Below are 25,852 nucleotides of genomic sequence, written 5' to 3' on the forward strand. Positions count from 1 at the left end.
AGTATGAACCTATGAACAGAATCACACACACCAACTAGTACAACTGCAGTCAATGTGGAGTAATGTTTGGCAATGTCCACCCAATTTGGTGAATACACAGCAATGTTGGACAAGCCAGGTTTAAGTAGGCCATAGCTAAACAAAATGCAACATGCTCATAGTTGCCCAACTGGCCCTTAACCAGTCTGGTCTGCTCAGTATGAACATTTAAAACAGTGATGGACTCAAACCCATGATACTGTGCACCATAGTGAAAGTACTGAACCAGTACACCATGACAGTATTGCAGTGTTCAGCCAGCATGAAAGAATGTTGACAAGTCTTTGCAAACTATCCCATGGAAACCCTGCAGGCACAGCACAATCCCTGTTGAGTTATGACACAAAGGAGTCTGGCAGTAAGAACACAACATGACGTCCCACACACACAGTATAAATGTCAATATTGGTCATGTTCACACACAGCCACAAATGCTGTTATATATGGAAAGGTCACACTGGGCATGCACACACTTGGATAAATGAGACATATGTCAGGCAACAAACCATGGAAAGCCTGAACTGGGCATGCTCACACACTTATGTCTGAGTATAGCAGTTGGCCACACATATCTGGCAGTTGTATGTGTTAATCCAGGAACCTCCCAAGATCCAGCAATCTGCCCTGTGCACACAGTTAAATGACAACAGACACATATATTAATATACTGGAACCCTGTCATGATCAAACATGTTACGCAGATACACAAGTTGTTCATAGAAACTGGGAAAGCTACGGCAATAAAGACCTGCAAACAGTATCAGCAACAAATATTGTGCATGCCCAACATAAACATAGGTGCAGAGGTCGATACTAGGCTGTCTGCCCTAGGGAATTCATAAGCCTAGGCAGAGTGTATTTGGCATCTGCCTCCCCAGTAGAGTAGCCTACTGTGCCTCTGTAAAGTAGGTCACAGAAGGCACCTTTTAAGGCTAGTTTGCTGTGCCTCTGTCAAGCAGGGACACAGTGGAGATCCCAGGGGTGAATTTGCAATTTCCCATCCATGCGGCTGGATTTTGCTGGAAGAGGGTTGGCGAGGGGCTATGTCTAACTTTAATTGGGATTCAATTCCAGAGTGAGGGGAGCCTCTGGGTAATGAATCTGTCCCTGCAGCATGTCCTAATTAGTTTTGTGCTGAGGTTTACGTCCCTGGAGTGTGAAGCTCTAAGGGTCTTGGATGTTATGAGGTGGAGCGTGTCCATTACTTCTGGGTTTGACATGGCTGTGTACCTCAGGCATAGATTACCTCTGAGTAGGCGTTAAGCAACCGAGTAGAGCTGGAGATCCTTTAGTTGAGCTGCATAGGACATCTGTGTGTAGCCCATGATCCTCTTGGGGAGGTACTGTTGTGGACACTGTAGTTGCTGCAGGTATTGGGTAAGGTACACCCCAAAAGGGGCATTGTAGTCAAACATGGGCCTGATGAGTGACTAGTAGAGGGCCACAATGACCTCCCATGATCTACATGCAAACCCCCATGTGATTAGGAGGGCTATATAAAGGTCTTTGCAATGACTCTGTCAATGTGATTAGCAAAGGAGAGGTTACGATCTATGTTGGTCCCCAAATCTGTAAATACATCTTCTGTACGTAATGGATTACCACTTATGTGGTGATTTGTGTGCACCTTGTTTTCCCCAAAGGGGATGACTATGCATGTCTTAGCATTTAGCACGAGGCCATGGCTCTGGCAACAAGCATCCGTCTTTGTGAGACCCTTATGGAGAAAGCATGTGTCAGCTGCAGTGTTGCTTATGGCCCCCGGTTAGCAGTCATCTGTGACGTTTGTTAGACATAATCCCCCCATGTTAGTCTGAACCTCAGAGAAGTACATACCGAACAGGACAGGTCCCACAACTGAGCCCAGTGAGACACCAGTTGTAACTGGTCTGGAACTGGACAAGGCACCTGCAATTCTGACCATGTGGGTTCCATCCCTGAGGCAGATAGAAACACATCTAGTGATATAGGGGTTGATATTTAAGCTGGTAAGCATATGTATGATGCCTGAGTGGGGTATTGTGTTGCAGGCTTCTGCAAGGTACAGGTAGACTGTGTGAACGACCTTGCCCTCATCCATGGCTTCAGTAACCATTTCAAAGATATGAACTATGTGTAAGAGGCAAGATCTGCCCTTAACAAAGCAGAATTGTGTATGATCCACTGTCTGGAGGCTCGCAATGTTTTTGATTATGACTTCCATGATAATACGCTCCATAGCTTTTTCTACCACACTAGTCAGGCTTATGGGGTGATATTTCCTGTGGTCCGTTGTGGCACCACCTTTGTGGAGTAGGAGTACTGTATCTGTATGCCATTCCCAGGGTACATATCCTGTAGTAAGGTTAAGTTGGAACAGTGACTTAATGTGAGTGTTCAGTTCTACTCAGAGCTCGTGTAGGACACAGCCTGGGACACCATCCGGTCCCATACATATGCTGTGTTATTTGCTGTGGAGAGGGCACCTTTCACCTGTGCATCTGTGATGTCAGGGAGGTTACATTAATTTGGGATGGGCATCTGTACCCTTGGGGGGATAAGAAGGGGGGACATTTGTGCAGACTCTGTCTGCCAGGGTGTAGGCTATGTCCGTAGGTTTGGCATATTTTGTGCTGTTATGCAACAATTCAGAGCATATCTGGGTTGTTTCCACACATATTCCTGACATAACTAAAGAAGGCCTTGTGATTATCTGTAGTGTCTGGTCAATTTCACTGTCAAAACGTGCAAGTGATGATTATATGAGGGATTGAAGTGTCTTGCCAATACTGTTCAGAGATGTCCTCCCTCTGTGGGATATTGCTCTGTTATGTAGTAGCTTCATCCTTCTGTTGTACAGCTTATATATGGCTGGGGTCAACCAGACAGGTCCCCTGTTTTGGAGGAGTCATGGTTTTATTTGGGATAGCATGATTAATGCATACCTGCAGGTGCTCATACAATGCGTTTGTAAAGGATTCTGCAGATTGGGCTGTATTATCCTCCATCACGGGGCCTTTGAAGTATTCCACCCCAGTCTTCACAAGTGCAAAGTCTGCTTTTGAGAAATTCTTTACAGTGATTTCCTTGGCTGGGGGTGTGGCCGGGATATGGATGTCCAGGGAAAGTTGTTTATGGTCTGATCTTAACAATGAGGGTTCTACCTCTGGTGTGGAACACAGAGTCCCCATGTTGGTGATGATCAGGTCCAATATATATTCCCCCTTGTGGGTGTGGTGACTGGTTGTGCCATAGCACATGGATTCACAAATTGTAGTGGCTGTAGGGTGATGTTGTTGAGGGCCTGAGTAGTATCCCCAGTCAATATTTGTGTACCTGAAGTCAACCACTATAATGGTGTGTGTGAAGACCTTCATATCCTACACTGTTCCCAGGAAAGCTGAGTGCGGTTCCTGGATATGCGGGGGTGGTCTGAATTACACACCAAACCAAAAGGCAGTTTTGCACAATGGTAGATGTATATGTATGGCCTGTCATGCTTAGTGCAGTGGTACCAACCCAGAGGTGTGTGTATCTGTGATGTATATGGATACACCCCCTACTTGTGTTGTGTGTTAGAAGTCCTGTGGTCATGAAGCATGGCATAGAACATAAGCTGGAAGTGCCAGTGTGCATATGTGACCCTGAACTAGGCATCTGTTAATGCACAGATATTGTTATCCTCCATACTGAGGGATAGTAAAAGATGTACATTCCTCTTTGGAAAGACTAATGATGTCAGCACCCTATAAATACAGCAGGAGAAGGAAAATCATCGAGTAATGTGAATAGTGCACTGCGCTAGTGTGTCTCTCTCAAGTATCATAACATAGTTAGGTAGGGGTTTGAATCCTACAAATGCCATGTGTGTGTTTGTCACACAGTTTGTCAATGTGTTGTGTGTTTTGCTTTTATTATTGTATGACATATTATTATAACATTAATTTCAATGCACACATCAGGTATGTGTGTGCCACATACAGATATGTACCTGTGACCTTTAATAGTTCCTATGTGTGAAGCCTGCCTCATATGAATACAGTTGTTACCTTTGCCAGCATGTGCCGCAGCTTACCAGACCTTAGGCCATACATGTATGTTGGTGACAATGCAGGCTACTGCAGTGATCTGTGTCCTAGGCCAACTATGTGACACACACCCATGAAAGCTTTGATAGATTAATGTGGGTGAGGGTTCATGTCTGGAGTATATGTCAGACATGTTAAAACACAGCAAAGTCTGTGAGTGATGGACATCCAGTGTAGGTGTATGGCAACTGTTGCCGATATGCATACAGACACCTTCTTGCTCAGGTGATACACCGAGGGACTGCAGAATACCTTTGGAAATGTGAATATCACAGGATAGACAAGATAACACTTGTCCACATGTACACACCATTACCCATTCTACATGATGGGTGCTACCACCTACATGGTACTGTTGTAATACTATGTTAACTACATGCTGATGACAATGCTACAGTTGCATTACAGCAATACAGCATGGCTTGGACAACAGGTATCTGTCTGTATGATACCCTTGTGGTGGTTAGGGGTGTCATGTGTAGAATGCATTGTAGGCCACTGTATGCATTTGCAGTCGTGGATGGACATATCCGTAGTGTGTTGATATTTATTTATTTATTTACATTTGTTGACCGGGCTAGTCTAGCTGGATACATATCCCTTTTCAGTAGAGGCCTGAGGAGAAAAGCTCCAACATAAGTAAATTAATACATTCAAAATATTCTAAAAAAGATTAGTTTCACATTACAAAATAAGACATGAAAAAATAAATAAATTGTGAATAATGTAATGTTTCATTAGAGTAGAAGTAAAAAATAAACAAGTCTTATATTACTTAGATATGTACGTGAGACTGCTATATGCCAAAGAGTATTGTTCCCAGGGATGTGTGGTGCTCAGTAAGAATGACTACTGGTATAGTGTAGTACCGCAGGGATATCACTGACACCAGGTTCCTACATCTTTGTATCAGTTGAGGAGACACCATGTAATGACCACTGAATGTCAGGCTATGTAGGCTATGTATAGTACCAGAATGCAGACCATTGACATTTGGAAACCGTATAACCCACAGCATACTGTCAAACCATGTCATGTTCCATGCTAACCATGTCCACAAATGTACACCTGCAACTCTGTGCTGCAAACATCACACATGTACTGTCCACACCCCAACACATGCAGGCACAGGTACACACAACAGGCATGTGGCACATGTGCAGACAGTACACTTTGGGAATTAACACTGGTGTATACAAAACTACAATGACAATCATAGTTAATGCATCATGCATGCTCGAATATACCCACAATGATATCATTACACTGTACTGTTAACAACATGATATTATTACTACAGTGCTATGTAGTCACCCTGTGCATCAGCACCATGCTATCCTGTTCCTGCATCAATGTTACAGATGGCAGGAGGTGGCACAGTTTCATCATATGCACAGGGTGTGTACTTGGTTTGCAAGAGTCTGCCATTGACACATCCAATTGACATGTATGTGTGTGTGTGTGTGTTAGTGAGGGACAACAGTACAACATGGGGCAATGTTGATGCGATGTGTGTGTATGTGTTAGCCCTAGGTGTTAGCATTATGTGTGTGTGTATGCATGCACACAGTTCCACCACGTGGCTGCCATATACCAGTGTTTGTGGACAGCCACAGACTGTACCTGCCAGGTCATACAGATCACTGTCTCTTGCCATGGACACAGTACCTGTGCCTGGCAGGGGTGCTATGGACAGTATCAGGTACTAAGCCAGACTGGGTACTGTCATCAGAAGCAGTGGGTTGTTAACTGGACACATGTCCCTGCTGGGACTGTCCAGAGCCACATGCACGTGGTCTTCTAGGACGGTCTAATGACAGCACAGACCCAGCATTGCTGGGGCTGGTACTGGCACTATGGGAGCGGCTGTGGGTTTGTTGTTGCCCGCGATGACCACCAGCTGATGATGTTGCTGGCATACGTCCACGTCAACGCCTCAACCATCCTGCACTGTCCTGGCTCCTGGACATGTAGTTGTGGAAGAGATCTAATGTGCCCTCCCAACGTCTATCAATGACCTCGCTGATATTACGGATGGCAGCCGCAACGTCACGCATAGTGTCATTCATAGCGGTCCGATGTGCTCTAAGCTCCCTCAGACCCTGTCTGGTGTACCGTTCCATACGTGCCTGTGCCTGCATTACAGCCCAGAACATAGCTGAGGTTGAAAGACCTCTGTGGGCACGTCTGACAGGGGCAGTATGACCACGGATGCTCCCACGAGAACCCCTGGACATCTGCCTGTGTGGTACCATGTCAGGAATCTGGCCATGGCTGCTGTGAGGGGATGCATGTGCCAATGATACCACACTACCCTGGTCAATGCCCACTGTATGCTGTCCCTCAGCTAAGGACATTGGTGACAATGGATGTATCGGCAGGATGACGGTGCGCATTGATGGGGTTGACTGCTGTGTAGTGTCGATTGGCTGACCAACGACAGACCCTGTCACACCTCCCTGTGCCATTACACATGTATCATCATTATCACTATCCCCAGCAGTGGCTTCAGGTTCCCTGCTGCACTCCAGCAGAGCAACATCAGAACCTGTGAGAGGAAGATAGGAAACACAGTTTACAAATGTGTAAACGATGTTAGCACACATGTACACATGCACACATGCACACATGCACACATGCACACAGGTGCACATGCACACACACACAGGCGCACATGCACACATGCACACATGCACACAGGCGCACATGCACACATGCACACATGCACACAAGCACACATGCACACAGGTGCACATGGACACAGGTGCACATGCACACAGGCACACAGGCACACTCCTCAGTACAGCAGATACAAACAGAGACACACCTGCAATCCAACACATACACAATACTATTTGAGGGTGGGTGACAGTATCACAAGGAAAAACATCACTGCACACATGTCAGCATGCAGATTATGTGTTGCACAGGAACATGCAGTGCAAGTGTAGACAGCCCTTGTTAATAACAGTATACGTGTACTTGATGCTTGTGTGTAGTTGTTCAGTGATTGTCTCCACCCTGGGACACAATGTATACAAGGACATAACAATGCTGTGCAAGTGTTACAAGCTGTGGGTGCATATATTTGCACACACACACACACACACACACACACACACACACACACACACACACACACACACACAAAACACATGACGGTGCTATGCAATAACTGCTATGTGTACTTTTGTGGTCAGTAGAACTGGATGTGGTGTATTAACGTGAGCCATGATCAACATGCTTCTTGTGGTCAGTCAACAATAATAATGTGTAACAGACAGGCAGCTAGCAGGCTGTACCTGAAGTGCATTAACATGACTACATCCACAATTACACAGCCACTTGTTACATGGGTGTGTAAGGTGGCCAATAGTGAGCATTGCCTAACATGAATGTATTATTTGTTCAAGACTGTTGCACAAAGACATGGTAGGCCTCTACCCCTCAAGTATATTATGTGTGCTGCATAGAGGATAAGTGGGATACTGAAGGGTGACCATATAGCAGGAGTCATAATTGGACATGTGTAGCAGGCTAAGGTGTAGTGTCTATGCCAAACATGTGTGTGTTGTGTACATGTGTATTGGGTATGCCTATACAATGTCCAGTACTGTGTTGCCACACATGTGTGTCATGCTCTGTGTATTGCATGTGAGTGAGGCAGCTACTGAGAATAATGGGATATGCATAGTCTCACAGCAAACATGCACAGCATGCATTATGCGTAGGTGTTACATGTGCAAACACTACACCTCCATATGACATGCACATGTCATTAGCAATAGTATTGTTATTACACACTCACCAGCATGGATTGGCTGCCTTGCTGTCGCTCCAGAGGGACCTGCAAAAATATGACAGTGATTACCAGTGGCCACAACTGTGCCATTGATACTGTGAGTATGATAAAGTACAGAAGTACAACAGGTGGCTTTCAAAGGTGTACAGATTATGCTCAGAATATCAATCTTGCAGGCGAATAGGCAGGTTAACAGCTACTCACATAGTACATATCTCACACACGCATAAACTACCAGTACAGAGAAAAGTCAACTACAGATATGGCATGTTACCTGCACACTCCATTTCAACATGCTGGGTGGCTCCGGCCTCCATGATGACACATGTTTGTGGATGTTGTTCTTGTTGGCCTGGAGCCACAACACTTAGGAGGTGCTCCTCCACACTGGTGAGGGGGGGTGGATAGGTACCCCACCACCTGTGGCAAGCTGTTGTCTGTGGATATCAGACACATGCTGCCGGACATGTCTAATTAAATCACTGCAGTGATGGCATACCTGCTCATATGTCTGGTTATGCATGCCTATGTCATTTACCCAACAGACAAGATCTTGCCACAGTGCAGCCCTCTCATGCTGGTTCTGGCTGGTCTTGGAAAACAGCACAGAGAAATTCTGCACCAGGCTCTGGTGGATCCCCTGATCCTCTGCTGCTGTATAAGGTGGGTTATGCTGATGCACCATCACCCTGGAAGGAAAAGAAAAATATGTGAGCAAGTCATGTGGCACACTTAATATTCTAATGTACTGATATCACTTAACTGCCATATATAGCATCTGTCTGTCTATCAGGGGATACACATGTTCGATACCACATATCAGCCTACAACTGTCTGACAGTGCCTGCCACACTCCATACAACAAATTAGTATACACCAGCACTCGGCACACTGTTTGGGATACAATGCACAACCTCACACTGGGAGTATGTATCAAGCTAATGGATGAAGAATATTGTCATCCCATGCAATGAATGCAATGCACATTTACAGTTTCAACGGTAATCCACCCTAGTCTTTGATGCCATACCCCTACCTGACATATGTGCACAGTTGTTAATATAGCCAGCATACTGCTGTCACAGAGTATACATGCTGCCAGGTACACACACATACCCTGTAACACACATGTGATTGCGGCCATGGTACAGGCATCATTACACACACATTAGACATACATACAACACACAAATGTATGACGACACAGATGAGCATTAACTGTGTATCTTATAGTACTGTGTGCCCCAACTTACAGATACCTATGCATGAGGTATGTAATCTGTGCAGACTACAGGAAACACACCAGACAGTGTTACCAGGGAATGTGAACATACACAATACTGTAGTGTTTAGGCCTACAACTTCAGGTAGTACAACAGTTCATATGTGAGCTGGATTCAACAGCAGTACCACTTACTGAGCATACATGTATTGCTTCTGCCTACGATGGGACACCACAGTCGTACACAGGGAACTACAGCACAACATATGCCAATCTACTATGTTTGCATCCCGATAACTGACACATCTTTCTCTGGCCTCACACCTATGACACAAACTACCATGACAGACACAAACTCACGCTAAGCTATCACACCTTTACAGACCTTGCACACAGTCAGTGTCACACTCATTCAACCTCACATAGCTGGTATTGCACTGAGTACATGTGTGTGTGCATTGTGTCATAGGTAGGTACTATGCTATTGGCCCTGGGCCTAGGGCAGCCTAGCCATATGCTACCCTGCCCTTTGGGACACATGTAATGTGATTTTACTTGCTCCTGTGAAATGGTTACACAGAGGTGACTCACAGGGCATATTACCTATCTCCATAACATTCATCAGGGGTATGTATGACATCTACTAATAAGGAGCCTTGTTTGTTAATGCTGGGTGGTTTAGTCCAGGGTATGGCATATTTGTGTATAGAAACCTGTACTTCCAGCATGTGCTGTTTAGTGCGGTGACAAGGATTAGGGCCCTAGGTCATGTAGGCTGGATGGATTGTGAGGTGTTGCCATAGTGGTTGGCTGACAGGTATGGGTGTGACATAACTCTGTATCTCCAGCAGTGGTAACCTCTGTGTAGGAAGTATGTAAGGCACTCTAGCTGTGGTTTTGGGAGTTGGTCTGCATAGGGAATGCGTTTGAGGGCATTATCAGTCTTTGTTAGGTACGTCTGTGGCCTTTCCACTTGCTGTAATTCTCATGGGAGGTACATACTGCATAGGACATTGTGAAGTGTAGAGGGGCACACTGACTTACATTTCCCTAGCTGACACACCTTTTGTGATGGCACGTACCATGTACAGGGATTACAAGACTAGTGTGCCACTGTGGATATCAAAGGGGAGGCTATTTTACACCTGTGTCCCATGTTCCCTTCTGACACCTCCAGTGGTAGTCAGGCAACCACCTATGTGGTAGTTAGTGGGTAACATGTTTTGGAATGGGGTATGGTACTGCAGTATCAACACCAGGCACCTGTTGCAGTACATCTGCCCCCATGTCCCCCTCTCTCACTCTCTCTTTATATATATATATATATATATATATATATATATATATATATATATATATATATATATATATATATATATATATATATAGATATATTTATATATATATACACACACACACCGCTCTATATAACCACATATATACATATCTATAGACATTCACATCTATCTGTATATATGTATGTATCTACATATATATATATATGTATGTATCTATTATATCTATATGTATATACATATTCTATCTATCTATCTATATATCTCTATCTATACATACTTCTCTATCTATGTACATATATATATATATATATATATATATATATATATATATATATATATAGATATGTAGATGTATATATATATATATGTAGATATATATATATATATATATATATATATAGATATATAGATATATAGATATATGTATATATATATATATATATATATATATATATATATATATATACACACACACACACACACACACACACACACACACACACACACACACACACACACACTTCTAAACTTCCATTGCTGTACATATACATGCACATGTAGGCACATAGACTGCCCACCTTTCATGGTGGGAATATCACTTCTGAAACAGTTGTGAGACACCATTCTGTAATGATATTGCACAGTGTTGTGCAGAATGCATTATGCTGTCCTCAGGCCATATAGCTGTAGCAGGCCTCACTGGCTCAGTCCCCCAGAAGTTCACCACCACATGACATATACCTGCACTGCATGCTGTTTTCAATGACACACACTACAACCTACATTAATATGTGCACATAGCAACCTTCAACTACATATGTATGTCCAGCCTTCACTAACAGTTGCAGTATGTCCCTTGCCCTATGCACATCTGCATATACATATAGATACAGACTGCTAACACATATGGAGGGTTCACAGTATGTAGATTATTAGATTATGTAGTTTACATTACATTTGTCTCTGACAGCTTTTTTTTTGGCTTGCTGGCTGACTTGCTTGCTGGCCTGCTTGCTGTCTTGCTTGCTGGCCTGCTTGCTGGCTTGCTTGCTGGCTTGCCTGCTGGCTTACTTGCTGGCTTTTTTTTTTTTGGTCTCTGTTTCTGTCTCTATCTATCTCTCTCTCTCTCTCTCTCTCCCTCCAGTTGCTGCAATGATATTATTGCATGTATGGACTGGCAGTACAGGCTGCTTTTGTAGGTATCTGCACATGTGCATGTGATGGCCTCTGCGCCAATTGGTGGCCAGCATTTAGTAATTGCTTGCAGCCTGCTGTGTGGTAATTATAGTTCTCACTGTGATTTCAGGACACTGCTATAAAATGATAGGTTAGGTAGGCCTTTCAGTTTTGCAAGGTGGGGACCATGCTGGTTTGCTGTGGACACTGTTGTGTCAGTCAGAAGGTTGGTATATCTCTCATATCTGAGGCTGTGTTGTAGCCACTGAAATGCATGTTGTACTGAAACCTGACTGTTGCTTCTTCCAGTGCACTCTTCTCAGTGTGTATGTTAACTCACACCTGCTAATGCTAACACTGTTTACATGGGAGTATGTATTTTCCTGTGAGATTTGTGGATTAACTGGCATACAACAGTAGTTATTGCAATGTGTTGCTATGGCTTTTCTATTTTCCCTTTACATTCACTCCTTGAATGCCTGATATTTATCTTTACTGGAATGTGTTGCTATGGCTTTCCTATTTTCCATTTACATTCACTCCTTGTAATGCATGATATATTTCTTTCAGCACTAAGTTCTTATATGTTTGCTGTGGTTTGATGGTACTTCATGCAGTTTGGTGAGCCCAAAGTCTGGGGTTTGACACTTACAAAGGTATTTTATTTTGCTGCTGAGCAGTACTAGGGCCTTGTCATACAGAGTGAATAAGTCACTTTTAAACAGTTGTAAGCGGGAAGCAGGAAGCCAGCTGGGGATGTGCAGGCTGGGTGTAGGGAAGGTCCATAGCTGCACATTTCTTTAACTGCAATAGCTGTACAAATGTTTGACATTCACTGTGACATTTGAAACCTTCCACCCCTGAGAGAGGGGTGAGGACAACTAAGTATATTGTACTAACAATTATGAATATCAGGCACATGCAGTGCTTGTGAACTGCTATACTGTCATTAGTATGTTAGATGGCTACATCCTTTGATATTTCTGTGTTGTACTCCTACATAAGGGCATGCTTGTGGAAGCAATTCTACAGCTATTCGCAGAGTGTGTAACAGCAGACAAGCTGATATGCCTGTGTGTTTCTGACACTTCCAGGCCTCAGATACTCTCAAGTATATATTTGACCAGCCTCAGGGAAAGGTGCATATCAGTGGGATACACCCGTGATATATTTCAGATATTCTGCAGTTGCGACTGTGGGGTATTTTTAGCATATGTATTACTACACCATTTCTGACATGCAAGTAGTGTCTACTGTAACTTATTGACAGTTACCATTATGTGGGATTCCCCACCTTTCTGCCTACTGTGAGTATATTTCACTGAAAGTCAGTGGGGCACAGGTAACATTTGTTTGCAAATCAGGGACATCCCTGTAAATCAGTCACAGTTGGGAGGTCTGACCTCTTACCTATTCAAATATGGCGGTGTTTATCCTGCTCTGATACTGTGTGGGGTTTGTAAGGTGCTACTGTAACATTATTACCTACTAGCATGGCTGTTTCTCTTATCACACTAATGTAATGCAATTCCACAAGAATTGCCAGTAAAGATACACAGAACAAGCTTTGTGTAATGGCTTTCCTATTTTCCCTTTACATTCACTCCTTGTATTTCATGATATATTTCTTTCAGCACCAAGTTCTTGTATATCTGCTATGGCTCAGTGGTAATTCATGCAGTCTAGTGTTTCCAAGGTCCTGGGTTCGAGACTGACAGGGGTATTTTATTTTGCTGATGAGCAGACTACAGGCCTTGTCATACAGAGTGACTAAGGCACTTTTAAGCAGTTGTAAGTGGGTTTGCGCGAGTTTGCACAATGCTTAGCTATGCTTATCTACGCTTAGCTAAGCGCACACAAGCGCACACCCACTGACTACTGCTTAAAAGTGCTTACTCCCGCTAACACCCGCGCTATTTTCTTTTAAAGAAAAGAAAATGGGGAAATAGGAAAGTGGTGAAAAAGGGGGCACAAAGAGGGTAGGACAGTAGGAAAACAAGCTCGGGATGTGCAGGAAGGATGTAGGGAAGGCCCATAGCTGCCCAATTCTTTACCAGCAACCGCTGTGCATATGTTAGAAATTTAGAGTGAGATTTGACACCTTCCACCCCCGAGAGAAGGGTGAGGACAACAAAATATGTTGTACAGCCAATTGTAATTATCAGTTTACATGTCCAGCAGACATGTATGCGAAATGGGCAGCTATGTATGGGGCATAATTTTTTTGTGGGAACAGAGTGCTCTTTTTTATTTTTTTTTTTCAGGTGAGAGTGGAATGTGAGGTACAGGAAGTAGGTATATTTGGGGAGGTAGGTTGGGGAGGTTAACAGACAAGACAAACAAGATGCATACAGGGGCGGAGTATGACACGTGGGCAGTGGCGGCTGGTGACTTCAAATCAAAGGGGGGCTGCAGGAGATAGCTGAATGGGTGGGGCCAAAGGAAAGGAGTGTGGCCAACTAAAAAGGGGCAGAGCTCTGCTCAAAACCACAAAAACTGTGACTTTAATTAAATACGCTGCCCTGGGTGCCAAACCGTAACTATGAGAGTCCAATCAAGACAAAATGAAGTGTAGAAGAAAAAATATTTTAATGCATTGGCTATGTGACAGCTTACTTAATATCCAAATGGAAACAAAAAGGTTGTGAGGCATGAACAAATAAATTACTTTTAAAATACATTACTGAAATGCCAGTCAAAATCAAGTGTAAAAAACAAGCAGCACTCAACTCAACCACTTCTTGCATTGCAGTTCTAATTATATTTAGCTTCATAAAAGTGCCAAGTAACATGCTGAAAGTAGCAATCTATGTAATATCCCCACTTGTAAAATTGTTTCTTATCTCAAAAAGACCTGCTGCCTGACAATTATCTACTTGTTTCTTGGGGAAAACATGATCAAAGTAAAAATGAATAGCAAACAAGAAACAAGCTCAAGATAAATTGCTTAAATGATTCCTGCATAGGATATGGATCACACATGATAGATTGGCATTCTGTTTAGTTTAGGGGTAAAGCCTGTAAAGATGACTTCAAGTCTCCAACAAATGTAATGGCCTTCTGAAAATACTGTAATCCTGTCCTTTATTACAAATACTGTCATATGCATTTCAATACCTAAGGCTTGTATGTTATGTAAACTTTCTCTGCATGGCAACAACAAAAAGGCTTTCAATGTTGGTAATTCTTTAAAAGTATGCTTATTAAAGCTTACTTGCATCTTACAAACTCAGACAAGCTTATGTTGTATACAGTTCTTGCTTAAGCATACCTCTCAACAATCCAGATTTTTACAGAATGCCCAGATTTATGCCTCATATTTTGGCTTGTTTCTGATAAAATGTGTGGTGGGTGGTCAATGAATAATGAGATATATTTGAGTTTCAGACTTCATATCCTTCAGGGAATGCATGACATAAATCCAGCTATTGTAGCAACTTTCTAAGTTTGTAAGAGCAATATTTAAAATCTGTCCCTATTTTCTGGGCCTTTGTCCCTCTATTTTAGGCTTTGACCAACTTTCTTGCACTAAGAGTTTGACAAGTATGTACTTCAGTAAGGGTGAGTGTTGCCCCCCGCACCAACTTACTTGTGTTTGGTAAATATATAACTATAACCTTGCACCTAAACCTAACCATCCACATTATATTATTAAAAATTCCCTAACACAACTACTACACAAGACAAATGAACACAGATCACAAACAATACCAAACATGCAAGACTCTAAATTTATCCCCTTATCTAGCCCTTACTTTTCTCACAGACACTTGCACATGCACACTGTACAGTATAATGCAATCTTCCACAACCATATTTTCTGTCAAACATTCATTTTCATGCTGGCTCCTACTTACCTTACCTGCACTCACTGTATAAAATTTTAATTCCACCATTTTAGATTCACACATATGTGCAGTCACTCTTTTTTACACACACACACACACACACACACACACACACACACACACACACACACACACACACACACACACACACACACACACACATTAAACAAAACATAAATAAAAGTTAAGAAAACCTTTCCAATAAAAGTTTAGGTTGTCCAGGCCTACAGATTCTGGAAACAGTAAACTCTCGATTACCATCAGCAGCACACCACACATATAAATTACAAAAAAAAAAAAAAAAAAAAAATCATCTTTTTCTTTTCTGACCCTTATAGCGCTTTTGCTTCTAACTGCGTTGGTGGCGCTGCGGTAGTGTTGTCGCCTCACAGTAAGATGCTGACTGGTTCGATTCTCAGTTAGAGCATCTTCTGCGTGGAGACATGCGTGAATGGGCGTACCTTAGTTGAAGGTTGTGCATCAGGGCTCTTAACTCGACACGTAAAAATCTACTGTCAATCATTAGCAGACGGGAGATCTACTGTGGTGACCCCTAACCGGGAAAAGCTGAAAGACACAACATAGCCATTTTGCTTCTGGATTATCCAGAGTGCCGTTTCTTTAAAAAAAAAAAAAACATAACATACAAACAAAGCTTCAGCAATGATATGCTGACTACATACAAACAAAGCTTCAGCAATGATATGCTGACTACAGATGAAATAAAAAAATGTGTTGTACTATTTTGACAGTGACACCAAAGCCTGGCAAAAACAGTAAACTTTAGACTCTGAATGTAATCTGGCTGTTAATAGGCTCGCCTAGTTAGTGGATTTGAAAACTAACTCTAACTCAAGTTACTCAACTCAACTGTAAAGAAGTAAACAAGCCACCACAAAACACTCAAAAACAAACAGTATAGCAAATATATTGTTTAGGGCAAGCAAGTAAACATACCACCAGTTTTAATAATTTATCTCTGAACAGACAACACAGGAGGATTATTATCTACTTAGTGATGAATGCGCAATCAAATGTTGACTGTACACTGTACTAGTATTTAGTAATTTTGCCCTACCTCAATTATTTAAAAACCGAGTGACCTGTCCGTCATCTCCATCTTAGTAAGTCACAAAATTTGAACTCTCGAGTCCCAACCATAACTTAATAAAGCCAAAGTTGTTGCACGCCCCTGAGCACCATCCGTACTCCGTAATTAGCAAGCCAAGTAATACCATCCAAAGCACTGCGCTGCCTAATAGTAGTAGTACTGATTGGTTCTCGCTTTGAGAGTGAGAACAAATCAGTAGCCATCCAGCTGCCAACATCATGTACGTACCTGCGGTCGTAGCACTCCGACCCCCTTTTATTTCATTGGGCAGTTAATGCATAGCCTTCTGGGCATCACAGTGATGCCTTCTTCCTTCCTTAATCTGGACTGCCTGTACAGCAGTCTGGAAATTTTAGATAGACTAATTTAATTAAAAAAAAAAAAAAAAAAAACGGAACTCACCAAGCATGCGCAGTCCAAGTTTCGGGTCGACAGTCGGACTCGCTTAGAAATGCAGGCAGCCACCAGCTAGACAGACAGTATATATTATTTAATTTTAACTAGTACTAATTTGTAAATATTTTTTAAAAAGTCTGGGTGGGCTGCAGTCCTGCAGTCTGATGGCACGAGCCGGCACTGCATGTGGGGGGTAAACACAATTGACGGGGATGGATGTTTGGCTATCGCAATCCCATGAGCCCACAGATGGCAATAGTGGAACTGAGATCCCCACCCATGGGCAGTTACCACTGCACCTTCACAGCCCAGGCTGGGGCTGTGCTGGGGGCTGGATAGGATGGGCAGGCACACCCATGAGTTGTGCCACTCTCGCCTCAAGCTGGCATAGGGGATCAGTCATGGAACGCCTGATCTCACTATGCACCACAGACCAGAACCTATGTAGGGTGAGTGGAGGCTCTTCTCTGGCCACGCTTGCAGAGGGAGGATGAGCCCCATCCCCTGCAGCGCTTCCACCTGAAGGTGGCACAGGGCCACCGGAGGAGGAGGTCCCGGCCTGGGCACTGGTGCACTCGCCAGCTGAGGTGGGAGAGGTGGGTCTGCTGGAACCCGCCTTCCCTGTTGTCCTATGTTTAGCAGTATTTTATGGTATTTTGGGTTAGTAACAAACAACACCATTCAAAATTACTTGTAACAGCATGTATCAGTATTCCCATTAACCAAACACACATGAATTCCGAACATTGAGCAGCAAGTATAACACATGCATATTTAGAACAACAGTGGACATTCCAACAGCATGCAGGGTTGATTGGTGGCAACAGGCCATCAGGTTTGGATATGTGAACCGGGCACATGCATCAACGTACATGCAGATATGTATAAACCAACAGGACAAATGTCCATGAGAATTAATTGTGAATACACATACCCAGTTTGGTGTGGAATGGTATAATTTGTGAAAATAGGGTAGGGTGGAGAAATATTACATTAACAACTTAAACTACCTATACATATACTGTACATTCCTAGTAGATGCAGATATATATCCCCTGCATGTATTAGTACAGTTTCCTGTATGTAACCTTAGGAATGTTGGTGATGGGGATGTTACTGCTACATTAATATACATTCCATTTTTTATTTATATATGTTCATATCTGGCTGTGTTCAGGTAAAGCATTCTGCTACATTTGATTTATATGGGTCTAGACAACTGTGGATGTTCAGCATTTCATACAACCATACAATCTCCATAATGCAAGGGCACAGCAACATATCCAAATTGTGGGATGGACACAGTCCAGGTTATGTACTTTATTAAAGACATTTCACTCTTTGGTTGTGGCTGTCTCATTCATTTCATTATGTAGTGAATGCAGTATACCTTTATTCCAGACTTATTACAGCTTCAAACTCTCTTTCTCACACTCTCTCACTTATTTTATATTTACATTTCAGGATGGTACTTAATTCTAGGCTTTATTAACATTTATCACTGGGTTACAACAATCCTTTCCAGTTGACTCACTTATTTCATATGGCAGAATTTACACGGATGTATTCGACACTTGTCTATCTTTTGTTGATTGATTACAACACTCATTTTCAGGCTGAAACAGTTATCTGATATTACAATACAGGTGGAAACTCTATTTGAGACTTGTTTAATCTTTATTACTGGATTGCAATACTCTTTTCCAGGCCGCATCACTTATCTAATCTTACAATACTAGCATAATCTTTCTTCTAGGCTTATTTGAACTTTATTACTGGGTTATAACATTTAACTCTTTTACAAGCTGTCCCACTTATATTCTATAACAATACCAGCAGAATAATTACTAACCTGCCTGGTGGCGCAACCTCGCCAGCCTATCAGCATAGGCTTGCCAATTCGTGGAACGAACACCTGCAGCTGTAATATAAATGAATGAATATTATAGCATACCTATCCATACTATAGGCTAGGATAGCATTTCTTACATACTTAATTACACGGATACTTACTCAGTAGTGGGGCATTGGGCATTTGGCGGGCCTCCTGGATCCATCGGTTCAGTTGGTCCTCCTTTTGTTGCTTCAGGTCTGCATGGTGGTGACGGACCTGTTCACCAGTCCTCGGAATGCCTGTGCCACTGGTGAGATCATGTGCCAACCGGTTCCACGCCTCTGCCTTGTATGCTCCCCATTGAACCTGGCCCTGCATGAGTTGCACTTCATGATCATGGATTAGGAGCCAAACCATATATTTTGACTCCTCAACACCCCACCTTTGTGCTCTAAAGCGATTTCCCTCTCCTGCACCTGCCATCCTGACTGCAAATGGGTACCACAATCAGTTATGGTGTGTATTCCCGCCTATGCAGCTTATATATGCCGGTTTTCCTGCACTTATCTGTGATTGGCCATTTTGGATATTTATCAGCTTACAGCAACCTGCTTTGTTATGGTTCTATTTTCATTCATTCCTATATGTATGCTAATATTGTATTTCTAAGTATAACTGCCATGGCTTAGTGGTTCAGAACTTTGACTATGGTGCACAGTATCCCGGGTTTGACCCTTGTCATTGCTTTTTTATTTTACTACTGTCTAGTCGGGCTAGGAGATGTGTCTGTGTAAAGGTGACTTTGCTACAGCTTGCCCAATGTTGCCGGATGGTGAGCTGGTTGGCGCACTGCGCAGCTCCGCGCAAATGGCTTACACTGGGTAACGCATTATTTACCCATAAGCACTCATATTGAGCTGGATGAAGCACTGCTGAACTACGGGCACTCATATTCTGCTTGTTAAAGCGCTGCTCAGCTATGGGCACTCATATTAAGCTTGTTAAAGCACTGCTCACCTGCGGGCACTCATATTAAGCTTCTTAAAGTGCTGCTCACCTACGGGCACTCATATTACGCTTGTTAAAGTGCTGCTCACGTACGGGCACTCATATTAAGCTTGTTAAAGTGCTGCTCACCTACGGGCACTCACATTACGCTTGTTAAAGCGTTGCTAAGCTATGGACAATTATGGTCCTTTTTTATATATTATGTCGGTTTTGTTCACAAACACATGGGCTATTTCATTACATTTTACTTAAATTATAGTTATATATATATATATATATATATATATATATATATATATATATATATATATATATATATATATATATATATATATTTCAGGGGATTGTTTCATACCTATTTAAATAAAAATGGAGAATGATGTTGTGGGGGCTCGAATCGTGACTACCTCCTCTTTGGCCGATGTCTCTACCGCTACGCTATTGCTACTTTGCTTAATTTGCATATGTAGATTTTATATACTTTTCAATGTCTGCTAACTGTGGCTGAGTGAAGGGCATACCCGTGCAAACGAGGGCAAATGCGGGCAAACATTTTGGAAATTATAAAAAAAAAAAATGAAACTGCTATTTTTACATTTTACACATTTTCAGTAGGATTTAGTCTATGGGGATGTGTGGTGTTGTGTTCCTTGACATTTTAGCGGACTCGCTCGTGAGTGTTTACTTTCAGGACTCTGACTCTTCTGGGGGCATGTCCCTTTGCAGTACACGGCAATCGGACACGCCCCCTACTTTCCTACATAGACCGTGTTAGACTAGGGTATGATTCAGCATGCCCTCATGAATATGCATGGCATGCTGACATCATACCGTTCAACTGCAGCCTCCGAGTAAGACATATTAAGTCTTACACGGAGGTTTTGTGAATCCAGCCCCATGTTTCATATGACAAGTATCGATTCCATTAAATAAAATTAAAAACATTGTTAAATAGAAATTATCTGAAAATAACACTTTCAAGAAATCATTTATTTTGCACCAAAATAAATTGAGAGAAGGGCAGTGATAAAAACATGTAACCAACCAGTATTACATACTTGCAATCATTTCTAACAAGTATATTATTTTTGCAGAATGTCCAGATTTTTGCCTCGTGTTTTTGGTCTGTTTTTCAGAAAATTGTGGTTTTATGGCAAATTAGTGGTAATTCATTAAAAATTGAAGTTACAAAATAATAATAGACATTTTAATTTCAGACCTCATACCCTTCAGAAAATTCATGCTAATGTAAACCTGTTGTCCTATCAACTTTCTAAGCTTGTAAGAGCAATATTAGAAATTGTCACTATTTTTGGACCTTTGTCCCACTTTTATTTATGGCTGTGTCCAGATTTCTCGCTCTAAGAGGTTGAGAGGTATGACTATCAGTAAGGTACTCATTCTTTATGTTTTGTATTTTATCAGCACCAAATGGGGTCCTCCTATATCAGGATGCTTAGCAAGTAACACAGAGAGACACAGTATTTGTGATCCATCTTCCATGAGGTCTATATGCCAACTGATTTCTCCAAATGTTAGAATCCAAATCGCCTATATTTTAATTGATTTCTCTAGAACTTCTCCATCTAGTCATTACATTTAAAGCTATATACCCATAAGTAAAATCCACCTTTTGCAAAACATATCTTCATTATGGATTTATCTGTTGGCATTTAGTTTCATTAATCACTTAAAATTAACTCTTAATGTGATAAACTAGACATATCATGGGGTAATTTATATCAGATATGTAACATGCTTTACATATTCAGCTGATATTTTAAACCATGAAACATTTTAGGCCTTTGAATCATTTTTAACTGTAGAACGGTCTGTATGTGTCAGGCTTCTTCAAAGGTCTACCATACCAGGAGAGTTGAATAGGACTGTATAGCTGTCTGGTTTCTTGAGAGGTCAACCATATCTGGAGAGTTGAATAGGATTGTATATCTCTCTGGTTTTGTCAGTAGTTGACCCTATCTTGAGAGTTGAATAGGACTATAGATATCTGTCTGGTTTCTTCAAAGGTTTACCATATCTGATCTTTTTGAGACAGTTCTTGTTGCCCTTTAGTTATATTTCAGAATGCATTTTCAGGACTGTTTCTCTGTAGTTGTGGATTCTCACATTTTTCTGGTTTCTTTTCTTTTTTTAACAACACTGCTTGAGAACCTTCAGCTTTCTAATTTTATATAGGCTTTTAATTTCACTGTATTTGTCTTGTACACATGTCAACAATTTAATACAGACACTTACTTATACTGCTCACAAATTACACTGGATCATTGTTTGGCTGCTTTATCAATAACATCAGCTAACGGCTAGATTCCTTTCCATGACTCTATGATTGTTACTTTATTTGCAACATATTCATCTGATAGTCTTCTACTATTCTACCAATCTGTAAGTGACCTGCAAAACTGAAAATTAAAAGAAAACCATTCCTGCACTGTCCCTCACTCAGGAAAAGAACTGCAAGGTCTATTTCTTAAGTGCAACTGTAAAACTAATAAATAGCCTAGGGTCCATAGATAGATATAGCTTAACATTATTTGAATCCCTAATCAGGCTGCTGTATTAAGTAAAACAACAAGCAAAATACAGCTCAAACAGCCTGAATAACATGGTCCCCCGACAACTTCATCTCACAGTTATTAATAACTTGATATAATATCTGTAAAGAATCAAGTTAACTGCTAGCATACTTACAAAAAAGTCAGTAAAATTGTCTGGCTAACTGTTAACTTAGTTTGAAACAGAATAAACAGAATTGAGAAAATGTCGCTCATTTGAAATAGAATTGAGTAAAAAGTACTGTAAAATCATATTCATTCAAGCCTGCATACTCACAGATCCTGGGAATCCTGTGGTCTGGAATAGCCCCGCTCCACTTGCCCTCACTTCATTCAGGCTTGTTTCATGCCCCACCCTGCCCACAAATCCTACCTGCCCCCACTAGTGCTAGATTTAATCCCAATAAACCACTCCCCCACCCTTCTACAACCTATCACAGAAAACCCACACCTCCATACGCTATCCTCATACACCACCCCTTCCTGCCACTAATCCTCTGGATTCCCAACCCATATTCCTTAACCAAGTGCTACATTAGCTATCAAAATAGACCAATTATGTTCCTCTTAGTAATATTGCTTGGGCCATATCTCCTCATCATCTATGAAAATCAGCCCTATCTTGGCTTTCACCACCTCTTATCCAAAACCAACACTGCCCCTACCTTGAATAAATAAGACCAACTCTTAGCTTACTACAAACCTGTCTTGTCCACTTTTAACAACCACCAACTAACTAGACCATGGTCCATCTCCCCCAAAACTAAATGTAAAGCCCTGAAACTAATAATCACTGTACAACATAGTCTGATGAGGGATGGAGACATCCAACCTAACCCTGGACCCACCCTTACCACAAGCTCCCAGCCCACTACCACATTCAGCATTTGGACAAATACAAGGTCCCCTAACTCTCTCCTGACTTGTCACCTAAACATCAGGAGTATTAACAACAAAGTTCATAATATTCATGCCCTCTTGGCAGCCTATTCACCTGATGTGCTATATCTCACAGAAACCTGGCTAAAACCAGGAACTAAAGACAATGAGGTTATCCAACCAGGGTACAATTTACTTAGACTAGACCGTAACGCTAGAAAGGTGGAGGAGTAGCAATTCTGTTTAAAAACACACTAGATGTCACACTAGCCCCACAACAACCCCCTTGTTTAATAATGCGGAAGTTCTCGTTAGCAAACTACAGCTTAACAAAATTAAATTTATATTCATCGCCTGCCTTTATATCTCCCCAGGCAACAATGCAAATACCCTAGAAGACTTCCTCCAATGGCTTTCCAACACATACCCCCACGAAACTATGGTGTTAAGAGACATTAATATTGACTGGAACAACTGTTCCTCTGAATCTCCCACCACCCACGTAAACCTTCATGGCTATACCCAGCTTGTATCCTCACCCACCAGAATAAATAAATCCAGCTACAAAGGCAGTATCCTGGACTGGATTCTTATCAACAATCACCCAGACCTGTATAACATGGGTACCCTCCCAGATGACATAAGTGAATACTCACTCACATCATTAAGCATAAGGCAGACAACCACCACCAAGTTATCTATAAATCTGTCAGAAACAATAAGAACTTTAACTCCACTGACTTTCAGAATGAACTCAAAGCATGCAATTGGGCCATCCTAAAATATCTTCCACTGGATGATGCTGTAACCTATTTTAATTCTAAATTCCTCACTATCCTAGATTCCCATGCTCCTATCCGGACCCTCAGAACCAAAACTAAGACTGCCCCTGGCTCTCTAAAGTAACCAAAACCAAAATCATAGCAAGAAACAAAGCATGGGACAAATGGCACCCCTCCAAAGACCCACATGACCATTTTAAATTCCGGCAACTAAGGAATGATACCAAGAAAGCCACATTGTTAGACAAAAAAAACTTCGATCAACACCTTCAGCGAAAACATCAGAACAAACCTCAAAAATTTTGGGCAGGAATAAACAAACTGCTCGACCCTGGGCAAACCACCACTCCCACCCCATCAGCTTGTAACCTAAAAACTAGAGGAGAAAATGCAAACATCATTAACAATTTCTTTACCAAAACCATCCAATCACTAGCTAGCCAACTGCCCCCCACCAGCTCCTTTCAGAATTCCTCCTCTACCACTACCCCACTCCCTTTTAACTTACAGCCTGTATCTACATCTACCATCCGATCTCTAATTAACAAAGTAAAGCCCACTACCCTAGCAGCTGATCTCCTCCCACCAGAATATCTACAGAAAGGGGCAGATGCCATTGCATACCCCATTTCAATTATAATAAGCTGCACCTTGTCTGAAGCCACTATCCCCTCTCTCTGGAAGGTTTCAAATGTTATTCCCCTTCATAAGAGAGGGAATTCTTTAGACCTCTCAAACTACAGACCAATAGCCATACTATCACCACTGGCCAAAATTATGGAAAAGTGTGTCCATAACCAATTAATGCACTATCTCACCGAGAATAAACTACTGGCCAACTCTCAGCATGGCTTTAGGCCAAACCACAGCACCACCTCAGCCCTCCTATCCTTCTCTAACTCTATCAACATCAAACAAAACAATAACAAACTTACCTCAGCTCTCTTCCTAGATCTATCTAAGGCCTTTGATATGGACAATCACCAACTGCTTCTCCTTACCCTGAAGAATCTGTCACTAAACAGTAGCTCAATTAATTGGTTCTAATCATATCTGTCTGATAGACAACAAGCAGTTTTATGGCAGAATACCATATTCACTCATCTACCCATTACTCTAGGAGTTCCCAAAGGCTCCATACTAGGACCACTACTCTTCTCAGTCTTAATGACCTACCCACCATCACTTCCAAAGCCACCTACATCCAATATGCGGAGGACTCTACTTTAATCTGTACCACCTCCTCCTCAACTGACTTTATGACCCTAACCCAGAATACTTTCAATGATGTAGAAAAATGGTTTGCAAACTATCAGCTTCTGTTAAACCCCAACAAAACTAAGCTGCTCATCTTCTCCCCCACCTGCAAATCCTCCTCACCATTTTTTACTATAAGTTCCAACAATGGCACAATTATATCCCCAGATACTCACACAAAACTCCCGGGCGTCACAGTCGACAATACCCTAAAATATGATACCCATGTCAATCAAACCATCAAATCTGTCAACAAAAAATTGGGCTCCCTTTACAGGATCAAACCTTTCCTCACTCCATTTGCAAGAACTACTATCGCTCGACCCCACTTACTATCTACCCTCCTCTATGCCTCCCCCCCCTTCACTAACTTGAATCAAGCTACCCTTACCAAACTTGCTAGCTGTTACAACAATATTGCTAGATTTGCTTCAGGTACGCCCTCTTGGACCCACCATTGTATCAACCTAACTCAACTAAGATGGCTTGAATGGCCCAGTCTTCTCCGATACAACCAACTTATAATAACCCACAAAATTCTATACCAACCCGAAAAAAAC

The sequence above is a fragment of the Protopterus annectens genome, chromosome 2.part0 (genome assembly GCF_019279795.1).
Source record: "Protopterus annectens isolate FY-2018-M chromosome 2.part0, PAN1.0, whole genome shotgun sequence".
NCBI classification, from domain to species: domain Eukaryota; kingdom Metazoa; phylum Chordata; order Ceratodontiformes; family Protopteridae; genus Protopterus; species Protopterus annectens.